Here is a 14,857-nt window from a genome sequence, read left to right on the forward strand (position 1 = left end):
ATATTATTTTGAATTCATCTCTATATGTTTGCATTGTTGAGTTCATTCTATATTTCTCTCAGGAACTTACTCAAAAAATTTGAATTTGAAACGACTTTCTTGCACCCCCGAATCTGGATTCATCCCTTCCAAATTGCCCATAATCAACTTCTTGATACAACTGTCAAAACCAGAAAAGGCCACAGTGGTACTAATATTCCTTATTTGACTAAATCCCTTGTCCAACTCCTACGCATGCTCGATCATCTTTGCCCGACTTCCACCAATCCTATTCTCTAGACGATCCTCCCATTTCCACATGATAGCTCAAGTCTGAACCATAGCATACCCTTCGAGGAAAACAACTATGGATGTTTGATGCTAACCAATCCCCTGCCTTGGAAGCAAAGATGAATCTCCACCTTCCACGACACCTATCTCCCTTAATTTCAATAGATTCCTAAAAGGAAAAAACCATGGTTAAAATTTGTTTCTTTTTCTTTCTTTCTTTTATTAAAAACATTCATTTATTCATTTATTAAAACCTTTCATTCCTGGCAGTGCTCACACATGTCTCTAAGTCTATTCCGAGGACTTTTTGAAGAAACTTGTGTCCTTCACAACTTCGGCACGGAATAGAACTTATGTCATCGATTAAAATTAATTAAGTATAGACTTAGAGTTAATTCAGTATATAATTTATAATAGTTAATTAATTATTAGACAATGCTCAGACGTGTCTCTATTTCGATGATGTTTTGAAGAAACCTTTGTCCTTTAGAACTTTGGGCCGAAATAGAGCTTATGCCATTGATCTGTGATCATCCAAAGGTCATTAAGTTGATTGATTAATTTAATATTTAAATCTAAGTAATGAATAAATTTATACTTTGTGTATTTCTAATGCACTGCAAAAAGGATGTTAGCAAACTCAACACAAGACTCAAGAATCAAACATTAGTGTTAGTATCATAAACGAAATACGATCCTAAGCAAGCATATCAAGAGAGATATCAAACATTTAATGGAAAGCATGCAAAAACAAAAGAAAGACACTAGACCCTTCCAAATGCTTGCCAACATGTTCATAGATGCTCCTCCCTTCTTCCTCTCCTCTCCAAGTTCCACATGAGTGTAGCCCTCAGCTATTTGCACTACTATGGAAGTCTTACGAAGATTCAAGATTTATGAAAATGATTAAAAGATTATGCAAATGCAAGCTAAATATGAGAAAGCCTAATTAAGCTATATTGATTTTAACCAAAATAACAATGTAAAATATGATTTGCTCCTAAAATGCTCTCTTAAAGTTCACTATAGATTAGATGCATACAAGATTTTTGGATCTGGATTATGAAGGAATGGGCTCTATTTATAGGAAAAATAGAGAAATGGATGGTTGAGATTGAGTAATAACAACAAGGATCGAGATTGAAAGCTTTATGATCCGTGTGGAGGCTTTCAACCCAATCCCATGATGACAAATGTCAACATGAGATGGCTTGAGAGGAGAGGGAAGAAGCATTAAATGCTTGAGTTGACATGAAGGTTAGCTTGGGAGGTAAGGTTAGTGTTGAGTTGAATGAATAAAGCCATTATCCAATGAATAATGTCTTTATCCAATGGATAAACTTTTGTGCAAGAGTTAGTGGGGATAACCATGGTCAAAGTTATTTAAGAGCCATAAATGGTTAAGAGCCATTAATGGCTTGGATGACTTTAGGAGTTAGCTTGTTGGAGACATAAAGCATTTAATACTTTTCAAAGGCTTTGGAGGCTTTGAGAAGTGACTTCAAGTTGCTTAGGAATGTGACAATAATGAGGGGATGGGTTTAGGCTAACTAGGAATGGTTTAGAAGAATCTAGAATGGGTTTAGGATGCAAGTGGGTTTGGTGGGTGAGGGAAAATAGGATTTAATTAAAATAAAATTACTTTATTTCAACAAAATAGGTACAACTTGCATTTGTAGGACAATGCAAGTGGGGGGGTAATTTAGGGATTTAAATAAATGTTTTATTATTTATTTAAAAGAGGAAAGGGGGTTAAATTAAATAAATGTGCTTTATTCATTTAATTGATTTAGAGTGTGGCTTAATGAATTAATTTAAATAAATTGAATAATTTATTTAATTAATAGGAGAAGAGGTTGAGGATGAATTAATTAAATATTAATTTAATTAACTGATTATTGATGGTTAAATAATCAAATAAATAGTAAATATTTATTTAATTAAGTGGACAGATTTATGTGACTACATTTGCCCCTCTTTGAGATGGTGCGGTTTATCGCATTGTTTCAAAGAAAGAAAAATAGGTGCAAAGAAAAATGCCCCATAAATGTTAATTTAGTGGGTGGTATGCCCCCTCGAGAGAGGGGCCGAAAAATTTCAAAAAATCGAGCGATCTCTCGAAAAAGAACGAGAAGTGGAGGGGAGGTAGAATAGAAGAAATTAGCAATAATGGTGAAAGAATGGGAGAAAACGGGGATAAAACAGAGAAATGAGAGGTGTTCGAAGTTCACAAGGACCATGGCGGTGAGCAGGGTGAATTAGGGTTAGAGCTGGAGGGTATATATGGGGGGAAGGGGTAAAAACAGGCTCATTTGCACCTATCTCCCTTGCAGTTTGGAGCTCAGATAGTGACCTTTGGTGAAGGAGTGAGCAACGATCATCATGCCTGTGCCTATAGCAGATCACCGACTAGAGCGGATCCATCGATTCCAGCAGCCAGACGGCTATGGACCAACAGTACGCAAATTTTGAATTTTGTGTTTTGTGCATTTTTAGCATGTTTTTTCAAGCGTCAAAGTCCAATCAAGACAATAGCGCTAAAACTGTGTTTTTAGCACTTTTGTCACCTAGAAAAGCGCTATTGTGCTGCAATGGAGCTATTGTATAGTAGTTGTAGCACTTTTTTTAGGTTTAACATGATTGAGTCACAATTGTAGCGCTATTGTAGTATTAGAGCTTTTGTGTGTGTCTTGTAGCATTGTTGTGATTTAATAGCATTGTTGTGTAGTTCTTTTAGCGCTTTTGTGCACAAATTGTAGCACTTTTGTTAGCAGAATAGCGTCATTGTGATCAAAATGCCCCAGTGTTAGAGAACATAGCTTGATGCCTCGGTTGATTGTTTGATTGGTTGTTTTGGTGAATTATAGCAGCCCCGTTGAGACTAGGTCATTACGATAAATGTTTGTTGTAGTCTAGGATTGCCATAATCGATTGCCTATTGAGACTCGAATATATTTGATCAAAGTATATGTTGATAGTCTAGGCGAAAAACTTAAGAAAGTTTGTAGAAAAACAATTGATGTTGGTTGATGTGTGTAGGAGGACCTGCCCATTCTACAGATGCGGGAGCAACATCCTGCCACACAACAGCTGACAGAGGTAGAGAGAGACTGTGTCGTGGTGACTGGTTTGTACGATATGATGTATCTTCCCATGATTCAAACAAATCATGGACTAATGATAGCATTGGTCAAGCGGTGGCATAGCGAGACATGTACCTTCCACCTGGCGATGGGAGAGATGACAGTGACGCTAGAGGATGTGTGGAGGATACTACACATCCCAATCAGAGGGGAGTTGGTGACCTATGATCAAGCACTAGGGATAGCATTGGTGCAGAGGATATTTGCTGATGATGTTTATATTGAGGATGGCTTTGTATTCTAGGAGGACATAGCAGCGTTGTATGAGCCTTTACCAATAGTGTTAGCAAGGATCGTTGGGGGTTTGTTGTGCCCCGATCGACGTTCACATGGACTGGTTGTTGGTTGGGGCCAAGTGATTGAGCATATGATGACTGAGGGGACCAAGATCACTAAGAGTAGGAATCACATTACTACATATCTGGGCTTGGGAGGGCTTGTTGGTCACATGGTCGATCAACTTGAGATTTAGGGTGATAGATCAGCCCTATGTTTATATGTATGGAGGGTTGATGAGCCAGCCCCACTTGGAGAAGTTAGAGTTTTGGCAACGGGCTTTAGATGACCTAGATACAGTGATATGGAGGTCGTGTATCAAGTGTGAGCCCTGGGAGGATGATGCAGAGGCGCTATCGTATGTATTTATGACATGCTTTTTGATCGGTCGCACATCCTACCTTGTAGAGAGACAAGTGCCAGGAGAGTGATGAGGCAGTTTGGATGGAGGCGGGGATTGCTGAGAGGGTCAAGGGAGTATGCACGGGTAGTACGGGAGAGATTTCAGTGGGGGCCAGTGTTACCTTATGATCAAGCCCTGGCAAAGTTCTGGACCTTATAGGCAAGACTATGGCATATGAGGCCTGAGATTGTGGATGCAAGGGTGACGGAGGAGTACACACAGTATTGTATCGCTTATCCGATTGAACAGATTTCAGATCCAGTCAAGCTGATACCACCTTTTGAGGATGACAGGAGATGGCGACAGAGGAGGAGAGGAGGCAGTGGTGGAGTTGGAGGAGATGGAGGTGGTAGAGGAGGAAGAGATGGAGGTGGTGGATGTGGTGGAGGTGGGGGATTTGGGGTAGGGGTTGTTTTGGAGGTGGAGGTGGTGGAGGAGGATGATTACAAAGGAGAGGTAGAGGTGGGTAGCCATTGTGACTATCATAGGGTCCATTGATACAGGGTGCAGTGAGAGTAGGAGGGAGAGATGTGGGTGGGGGAGAGGGTGGTGATGAGACAATGGGAGAGGGATCCATAGGTGGAGGAGAGGGAGATCTGTGGGAGTATATGATATTACACTTGTAGACTTTATTGACAGCAGTCAAGGCACAACTAGAGGATAGGGTTGCATAGATTGCAGCTAGGGGTGTCCAACTATTTACAGGGGAGTCTGGGCTGAATGTAGTGATGCGAGAGAGGGATGATTTTGTGGACAGATTTAGGGAGGTACAGGATAGAGGATGATTTGGAACAAGAGCACAGGGTTCGACTGGGGAGGTGCTGAGGGAGATGTGGCGGGCTCAAGAGGAGATAGATTACTGGCGGGGATTATATGAGCAGACGGTACCGAGTAGTCAACGGGCACTGAGCTATTCCCAGATGCGGAGAGTGAGAGCAGAGTGGTCTTAGAGGGTTCAGTGCAGTGGTGGTGTTATGGGTCCTCCTCAGCGAGGTGTTGGGGGAAGAGTAGGGGGTAGTGGTGGAGCAGGTGGTGATGGTGGTGCAACATCTAGTTAGAGTGCCATTTGAGAGATTTTATGTACTTGTTACATTGTTATTTTGGACTGTGACTTGGATGGCTCTTGGTAACCATTATATTTTGACATCATTGTACTTTGATACGTGAATGATTTTTGTGATGCAATATATGATGAGATCCCATGTTTTGTGATGATATGATATGCATATGTATGATGACATGTATGCTTGTATGCAGGATGATGATTTATGAGTTATGCTTAGATTCATGTTATGGATGATTTTCTTTTTATATTTACATGGTGATGATATGATTTCTATATGCATGCTATTTATTATTTTCCTAATCATGTGGATGCAGGTAGAAGATGGATGATGCTTTGCGTAATGATAGAAATATGATGTAATGATGATTATGTATGCTATTTGATGAGTTGAAATAATGCATAATGATATTTGTGATAGATAATACTTGTTTATTATTTTCATGATATGATATGAGTAAATGATGCATGTTTAAGATGAATCTAAGTGAATCTAAGTGGCAAATGTTTATGTATGCAACTAGATGAATACACTTTTTAAATGGATGAGCAAATGTTGATACAAATATTTATGTATGAATTCACTTAAATGAATGTATCTAAATAATGTGATGTTTGTGAGATATATCCCAAAGTGAATCTAAACAGCTAGAATGGTTCCAAAACATAACTAAGTGCTAAATGAGATTGAAAATGATAATGTAAGTAAATGCAACTAAGGGATAAAGAATAACTGCACCTTAATGTAATTAAAGGATAATGAATAACTGCACCTTAATGCATTTAAAGGAGAATGAATAACTGCACCTTAATGCAATTAAAAGATAATGAATAACCGCATCTTAATGCAATTAAAGGATAATGCATTCATCTCATGAATCTAGATGAAACTAAATGTGGAAAAATGCACCTATGAAATGAATTCTAAATGAGCTTAAAGGATAATGAAAGGAATGCATATTTAATGTTGTTAAAATGATTGCCCTAAATGGATGAATGAATGTTCTTGATAACAAATGCACTTAAATGAAATGCAAGTAAATCATAATAAATTCACCTGATGTGTTAAATGCCTCAATGGAATGAATAAACTAATGCACTTAAATAAATATCTAAATGAATCTAAATGCAAGCAATTGATAATGAAATGAATGCATGTAATGCAACTAAATGATAATTTCATGCCTTCATGATATATGAATGCAAGTTGGTGAGAATTTTCAGATGTGGAAGGCAGATGTGAGATGATGTATCAGAGAACTCCATCGTGATGTTGTACCCAATACAAACTATATTAGGTGCTTTCTCATATAAGCCTGAATTATTTGCACATAAACAATTGATATGAATAATGAATGAGCGAATGGATAAGTGAGATGCAACGAAATGCATTATAAATAGATGAGATGAAATGACAATCCATAGAGTATTCATAGTGCTTTATTTTCCTCATCGAGCATGGTAGTATCGTTCTTGGCTGAGGTAGCAAGAACCAAGTTTTGAGCATTTCACATGTAAGCGAGCATTTATAGACAAGGAAAAGTGACCCTCCATTATGGTTCATGCGCAAATGTTCAAGGTATATGTTGTATTCAGTAAGCCATAGTGATCCATGACTATATTTTTGCATATGATCACGTAGCTTAGTGAACTTCCCACGTAGACACCATTAGTACATGCCCCAAAACTTCATTGGAACAAATCCACAAATAGTAAACAAATGATAATTAGGAACCATCCCGGCTACTCTAATCATTTGTGGATATCCTAAAGTAGAGTAGGAACCTGATATGAATGAATAAATAACTAACAAACCAACCAAGTACTTGATAGCTTTAGACATAATTTTCTTGTCAAAGAAAATGTTACCATGTCTTTGTTTTGTGAGGAAGGATGCATCCTTTGAAGATAGTTGTGTAGATATTTTGATTGATTGGTTGATTTGATAAGTGATCATCGTTTGAGTAGCTCAAAAATATTTGTTTGGTGTCTGTTGCAATCTATATGTATAAAGAGTAATATGCTTTGCAATGTTTTTGATTGATTTTTTATGTTTTTGACATGTTTTTGGATTTTGTGAGTGTTTTTTGAATGTTTTTGGTATTATTTCCAGACAGTTTTGAATGAAGAACTCAATGAATCACAAGTAATGTAGAATCCAATTCCATCAATAGGTTAAGAGAATTTCTCCCAGTTTAGACGTCACTATGAAAAGTAGGACGCAGGACACATGAAGTACTAACCCTGGTTGCATATCAATAACAAGCCATGGTTTGAATGATGGATGAATGGATGCCATGGATGTGATCGCAACAAGTCTAAAAGACAATGGAGCCATAGCCTTTACATTTGGTTCTTGTTTGCTAGGTTTTCACCATCATACTTACCCAAGGTGCCACCATGGTTGTTTTCACCGTTTGGATGGATGATTTTTCTTTATTATTTTGATTTTTTCTATATTTTCTTCAAGACATTTTTCTGAATGTTTTTGGTGTTTTTATGGTATGTGATGGAGCTTGATGCTTTGTACATCTTACGTATGAAACCGTTTGATGTGCATGTTGTTGATCGGATCTGCTAGTGGTTCTCCTTCTGAAGTTGCCAACTGATATGCCTCAGACCCAAATACAACAATGATAACATACGGACCTAGCCAATTTGATTCAAAATTTCCCTAATGTTCTTTGTTTGGTTGGTTAAGAGGATTCTCTCTCAAAACAAGATAACCTACCTCAAATGCATGAGGTTTAACCCGATGATTGTAGCTTCTGCTCATGTGTTGTTGATAGGCTTTTAAGTGGTTGTATGCAGCTTGTCGTCTTTCATCAAGTAGTTCCAAGTCTTGAAGACGTGAGACTCGGTATGCTTTGTCATCTATTATATTATGCAAGGAAACCTATAGAGATGGTATCTCAACCTCAATAGGAAGTATGGCTTCTGCTCCATAGACCAGCAAGTAGGGGGTTCCGCCTGTAGGGGTTTGAATGCTAGTTCGATATGCCCATAGTGCTGGATTTGATTGAATGTGCCAATCATGGCCAACATCATTGACCGTCTTCTTGAAGATTCTCAATATGTTCTTGTTTGATGCTTCGGCCTGACCATTGCCTTGTGGGTAATATGGGGTGGAAAAGCGGTGTTGGATTTGAAACTTCTCACAGAGATCACGGACATCTTGATTTTTGAAAGGAAGCCCGTTATCTATGATGATGGACATGGGTACACCATACCGATAGATGATGTAATTAAGGATGAATGAGGCGATCTGCTTGCTGGTGACTTGGGTAAGTGGAACGGCTTCGATCCACTTTGTGAAGTATTTGGTGGTGGTAATGATAAATTTGTGGTTATTGGATGAAGATGGATGAATTTTACCCACAAGGTCAAGTCCCCATTGAGAAAAGGGCCATGGTGTTGTGATTGGTTGAAATTCCTATCTAGTGCATGTATCAGGTCTCCGTGAACTTGGCACTTCTTGCATTTTCTGACAAAATAGGAGTCTTTTTCCATGGATGGTCAATAGTATCCAGTGCGCATGATTTTATTTGCTAAGGAAGGACCGCTTGAGTGAGCACCACAAATTCCTTATGTACCTCTTCCAAGGCCTTTATTGTCTCATTTTGTTCCAGACATTGAAGGAGAGTACCATCAAGACTTCACTGGTATAGGGTTTCAACAATGATGGTATATTGAGCAGTTTGGCATACGAAGGTTTTTCATTGGTTATTGGATTGGTTGGGAGGAAGTGTGTGATCGCAGAGGTAAGTGAAGAATTCACTATACCATGGGGATTCAGAATCGACAAGGAAACATATCATTTCAGTTTCGGGGATATCATACGTGGGGATCTAAAATTGTTCTACCAAGAACTCGTAGCATGTCGAATTTTGCAAAAGATCCAGGAGAGATGCAATTGTAGTCATTGCATCGGCAACTCGATTATGATCTTTGGGTACTTGCTCAAAGGTGATAGTTGTAAATGATTCTTTAAAACTATCCACCATCCTTTTATATGGCATGAGCTTATCGTCCTTAGTTTGATACTCATCAGTGACTTGTCAGATGACTAATTGGGAATCTCCATATACTAGTAGCTCTTTGAGATGCCATTGTATAGCCAACCTGAGTCCTGTGATCAAAGCCTCATATTCTGCTATATTATTGGTGCATGGGAAAGTGAGCCTGTATGACTTCGGTATGTTGTCACCTTGAGGTGTGATAAAGAGAATACCTTCCCCCGAGCCATGTCTAGTATATGAGTTGTCATGCTCTGTGAAGTGTACCTATACCTGCAACCACAATGCACTCAATAAATCATTATAAGAAATGGTTAGTAAATTGAAACAATGAAAGACAAAACCATAGCTAATCAACTTATTGCCTCCTAGTAAATGCGAGTATGAAAAATGCTCTCATATCTGATTATGTATACTCCAATGACTTGACTACATTTAGATGGAGGATTTGAATGGTGAAAATGCATGATCTAGCAAGAATAGCATGATTAAGCTATATGAGTTCATGATTGATCTAGAAAATGAACTAAGATTAAGATGCAATTAAGCTAAGATTAAGCATGATAACGTTGCTAAAGAATGATAAACTAGAAGCTAGAAGCTTATAGTAACAATGCATAAATGAGAATGAGATGGGATCCATATTGCTCAAAATGAGGTCTATTTATAGGATTTTCCAAGGCTAGGGGTGATGTGGCAGGAATCAACGGTCAAGATTGATCTGAAAATATCAATGGTTAAATTGGAGGAGGATAGCAAAGGGGGTTGGATTAAAGGGAACACCTGTCATATCTATGGTGACAAGTGTCAAGAGGCTTCTAGAAGGAGTTGGATGAAAGGGAACACTTAGTGATAAGTGTCACAAAGGTTCTAGAAGATGTTGGATAAAAGGGGACATGGTGGTAGGTAGAATGGGTTAGGTTTAGGAGAATTTGAATTTAAAAATTCAAATAATATGAAAAGGATAATTAATCTCAACAACTCATGAATTTGATTTGTTTTAATTAATTAGGGGATTTAGAAGAAATGATTTTGGATGGAGAGAATTAATTAATTTGAATTAATTAATCAAAGGGGTGAAATGAACTTATTAATTAAATCCTTAGATTTATTAATAAGTAGATGAAAGGGGAAATTTAATCAAATTGCTTAGTGAATTCAATTAAATTGGGAAGGGAGATTAATTAAATAATTTCTTATTTAATTAATTATCTTCAGACCATTTTTAGATGTATACATGAGCCATCAAAATAGATCTTCCATGGTTGTGTTGTTGTGATCATGAAGAGCTCTTCATGTGGAAAGTTTGAAACAAAAGGATGGTCACCTGCGAGGGGTGCATCAGCTAATTGATCTGCAATGGCTTGCCCCTTGATAGCCTTGCGGTCCACATACTCTATATCAAATTCACTCAAGATCATAACCCATTTAGCTAAGCGGCCTGTCAATGTTGCCTTGTTGAGTAGGTACTTGAGTAGATCTATTTTGGCAATAAGTTGTACCTTGTGCGTTAACATGTAGTGCCTCAATTTGGTGGCTGCCAAGATAACTGCTAGGCAAGCTCGCTCAATAGGTGTGTACTTGATTTCATAGCCTACTAATGTGAGAGAGATATAGTATACAACACATTCTTTTCCTTCGGCATTGTGTTGCGCCAGCAATACTCCTAATGTCATATTTATAGCTGAAATATATAGCAATAGAGGTCTACTTGGATCTGGTGGTATCAGCAAGGGTGTATGCATTAGGTAGTCCTTAAGCATTTGAAATGATTGCTGGCACTTTGTATCCCATTGAAAGTGGATATTCTTGTGTAATAGATGCGAGAAGGGATGACACTTATCAGCCAATTGCGCAATGAATCTCCTAATTGATTGTAGTCACCCTTGTAGTGTCCTTAACTGATTGATGTTCTTTGGAGGTGGCATGTCCATGATTGCTTTGACTTTCACCGTATCTACTTCAATGCCTTTGCTTGAGACAATGTATCCTAGGAGCTTCCCAAACGTTACTCCAAAGACACACTTCTTTGGATTGAGACGGACATGATATTTCTCTAATTTGTCGAAGATTTGACCCAATATTTCCAAATGATTCTCTCTTGTTAATGATTTAGCTAGTAAATCATCGACATAATCTTCCATTATGGTGTGCATAATGTCATGGAAGATGGTAGTCATAGCTCTTTGATAGGTTACCATTGCATTTTTCAGACCAAATGGCATTGCATTCCAATAGTAGGTTCCCCATGGGCATGTGAAAGTAGTTTTATGTTGATCCTCTGGAGCAATCTTGATCTGGTTGTACCTTGAAAAGCCATCCATAAGAGAAAGCATTGCATGTCCCACTATGAGATTGACAATTATGTCGATGTTTGGTAAGGAGAAGTCATCCTTAGGGAATGCTTTGTTCAAATCTTTGAAGTTTGTACAAATACGGATGCCCCCATTAGGCTTGCCAACAGGTACAATGTTAGAGATCCAATCTACATAATCGATTGGTCGGATGAAACCAACATCCAAGAGTTTTTTGAGTTTTGCTTTGACTAGAACAACAATTTGTGGGTGCATCTTTCTGAAATTTTGTTTTACTGGTTTAGCTTCTTTTGCCACGGTGAGGTGGTGCATGACCAAATCAAGATCTAAGCCAGGCATGTCTGCATAAGACCATGTGAAGCTGATTTGACGCTTCAAGAAGAATTCCACAAATTTTGGCTGTTCCTCTGGAATTAGTAGAGATGCCAAATGTATTTGGTGAGGAGTCTCAGGGGTCCCCACATTAAACTCTTTTGTTTCTTCGATTAGGATCGTCGATCTCTCCTGATTCGTACTAGAGGGGAGGATGTCAAACCTTTCATCCTAAGGTGCCTCAGAGAGGTTTTCACCTTTGGATACGCTCTTTATTTTACTTTTTGGGGATCAAACAATGCCACAGTGTGGTTTTCACTGGAAGATCCATGTTTTATTGTGATGTTTTTGCAACTGAAAGGTTTGGCATCTGCCCCAAAGTACATTGCACTATTAAGTTCGATGGAAAAACCAACTTTATGATCCCCGCTTGGTATGTGATCCCATATTTCTAAAAATTCGATGAGTGCCTCATCGTTCTGGAAGTGATCAAGACATGGGGGGTTTGATTAGTTCCAGTCGATAAGTTCAGGGTGGATTATAGGCATGACCTCATCAATTAAGTTAAGTTCAAAGGAGGCATCAGTGAGGATTATGATAGATGAGTGAAGTTCATCAATGGTACTCTCCTTGTCGGGTTCTGGCGTAAGATGTGACGTAGGGCCTATGGGAGTTGCTTCTTGCTCACAAACCCAAAAGGTTTAAATCCATGCCTCTCCATAGACTGGGATATCTTTACAAGGTGGGGGAGGTGATGTGTCTTCCTCGTCTGAAGTATTTAGATTCACTGTATCAAATTCCCACTCATGTGAGTCAGTCTCGAAATCACTCTCTAACATTCGATTACTGTACCAGTTTGGGATGTCTTTTGTATTGAAGAGTGTATTGGTCACGGGTGTATGCACTTTTATAGGTGGGATTTGGTGTTGTTGGGAGGATTATCAGTGTTGTTGATGCAGTTGGACTACTGTTGTTTTTTATGGAATTATCAGTGTTGTTGATGTTGTCAATGGTACTGATGTTGTTGATGGGGTTATGGGGGTTGTTGATGTTGTGGGTGCTACTGTTGCTGCTACTGATGGTTTTATCAGTCTTGTTGGTGCTATTGCTTCTATTGATGGGATTATCAGCTTTGTTGGTGCAGTTGGTGCTACTGTTGCTATTCTTAGTTTGGTAGGTGCGGTGGGTACAACTGCCGGGAGTATCGGTATTGCTGGTGCTACTGCCAGTGTTATTGGTGTTGTTGATGTTGCTTCCAGGAGTATTGGTGTTGTTGATGTTGTTGATGGCTTTGATGCTACTGATGGAATTATCAGGTTGTTTGGTGCAGTGGGTTTTGTTGGTGCTGCAGAGATAATCAAGGAGGGCCTCCTTGGAGCAATTGTTTGATACATGGGTTTGTTGGGTTTACCTTTGAATCAGTTTGGGAAGAGATTCCTTTTGAAAACCTAATCTAGTGTTATCTTTGGGTTTTAACTCAGGCTGCAAGGGCTCATGGCATCCTTGTTTGCAATGTCCCAAAGCACTCTGGCCATCATAGCCCATTTTTTGCATGATAGTGAGGCCTTTACCATATTTATCAGTAGGAAGCGTATCTTTTCTGATTTCTTTGTTGATAGGGTCTTTGTAGATCCATTCTGCTAGGTCCTCATCTCTGGTTTCCTCTTCCTAACTTTTACTAGGGATCAACTACGCCAAAGTGCATGCTTGCTTGGCCAATGGTGGTTGAAGCAAGTTTTGAGGTTTGCCATGAGTTCTAGGGGAAGTGGGTAATTTCCCAATATAAAAGAGTTGGCTTAGATTATATTCCCCATGACCTTTCTCAACCATTTTCATTTTTAACTTCTCTTGTTTTGGTATAGGGGTGATTGAACTAGAAAGAGAGGTTGGACTAACATAGGATGTGGAAGGGATAGCTTCTCGATTGTTAGGTACGGTGATATCTGGCTGATGGTTAATATTGTTACCATATGCAAATGGATTTGCATTGCCAAGGATTGTGATTTCTACACCATTATGGGGAAACTTGATACACTGATGATAGGTGGATGGAATGGCTTGCATGGCGTGTATCCAAGGTCTTCCTAACAAGAGATTATATGGCAAAGGAAGGTCAAGAACTTGGTAGATGATATGCTTTACCACTAGGCCCACTCTAATAGGTAATATAACAACTCCTTTGGAAGAACGCTCTGCATCATCATAGGCCTTAATGGTTATCTTTTTACGGGGATCCACTGATTCTATCGCATATCCCAATGTTGTGACCAATTGCAAGGTGCATATATTCAGGCCGGCTCCATTGTCAATCAAGACTCGCTTGAGTATGTGTTGGGTTACAAATCCTTCAATGTGAAGGGATACATTATGTGGTTGTTGGAATGAATCATTGTCACTTTAAGAAAAAGTGAGGCATGGTGATGACCTGAGACTGCCAACCATGGCTTGAAATTGATCTATGTTAAGGTTGGCAGGGACTAACGCTTCTTGGAGAGCTTGATCCAAGATTGTTTTGTGTGAAGGGGATAAGCGCAAAATCTCTAATATGGATATGAGTGCGGGCATTTTGTCCAATTGTTCCACAAGATTATATTGCTTGGGAAAGGGCGTCGTTCCTTGTGGTGTTGCTCGAATGGTAATTTTGCTATGATGCATAACAACGTTGCATGCCGGATTTGGATCTTTGATGGTGAGGGTTGCAACTTGTTCGTCAGCATCATAGAGGTGATTCATAGTATAATTATAGGCAGCTTGTATATAATTAGTTGTAGCATCTACATTTCACCCTGAGGTGGAAGGACCCCTTTGATCATGTGATGGAAGTGGATTCTTGAACATTAGATGACCGTCATTTGATGTTTTAGGGTCATGTCCTTCTATTTCAATTTTGCCTCTATCAATAAGATCTTGAACAAGATCTTTCAGTTGATGGCAATCGCTCGTCTTATGTCCTTTCCCTTGGTGGAATTCACAATGTTCATTATCTCTGCATCATGGGGGTTTGACCTGAGGTTCATAGTTAGATGTTTTCGGTAAGGTCACAAGACTGGAAGAGACTA

The sequence above is a fragment of the Cryptomeria japonica genome, chromosome 10 (assembly GCF_030272615.1).
Source record: "Cryptomeria japonica chromosome 10, Sugi_1.0, whole genome shotgun sequence".
NCBI classification, from domain to species: Eukaryota; Viridiplantae; Streptophyta; class Pinopsida; order Cupressales; family Cupressaceae; genus Cryptomeria; species Cryptomeria japonica.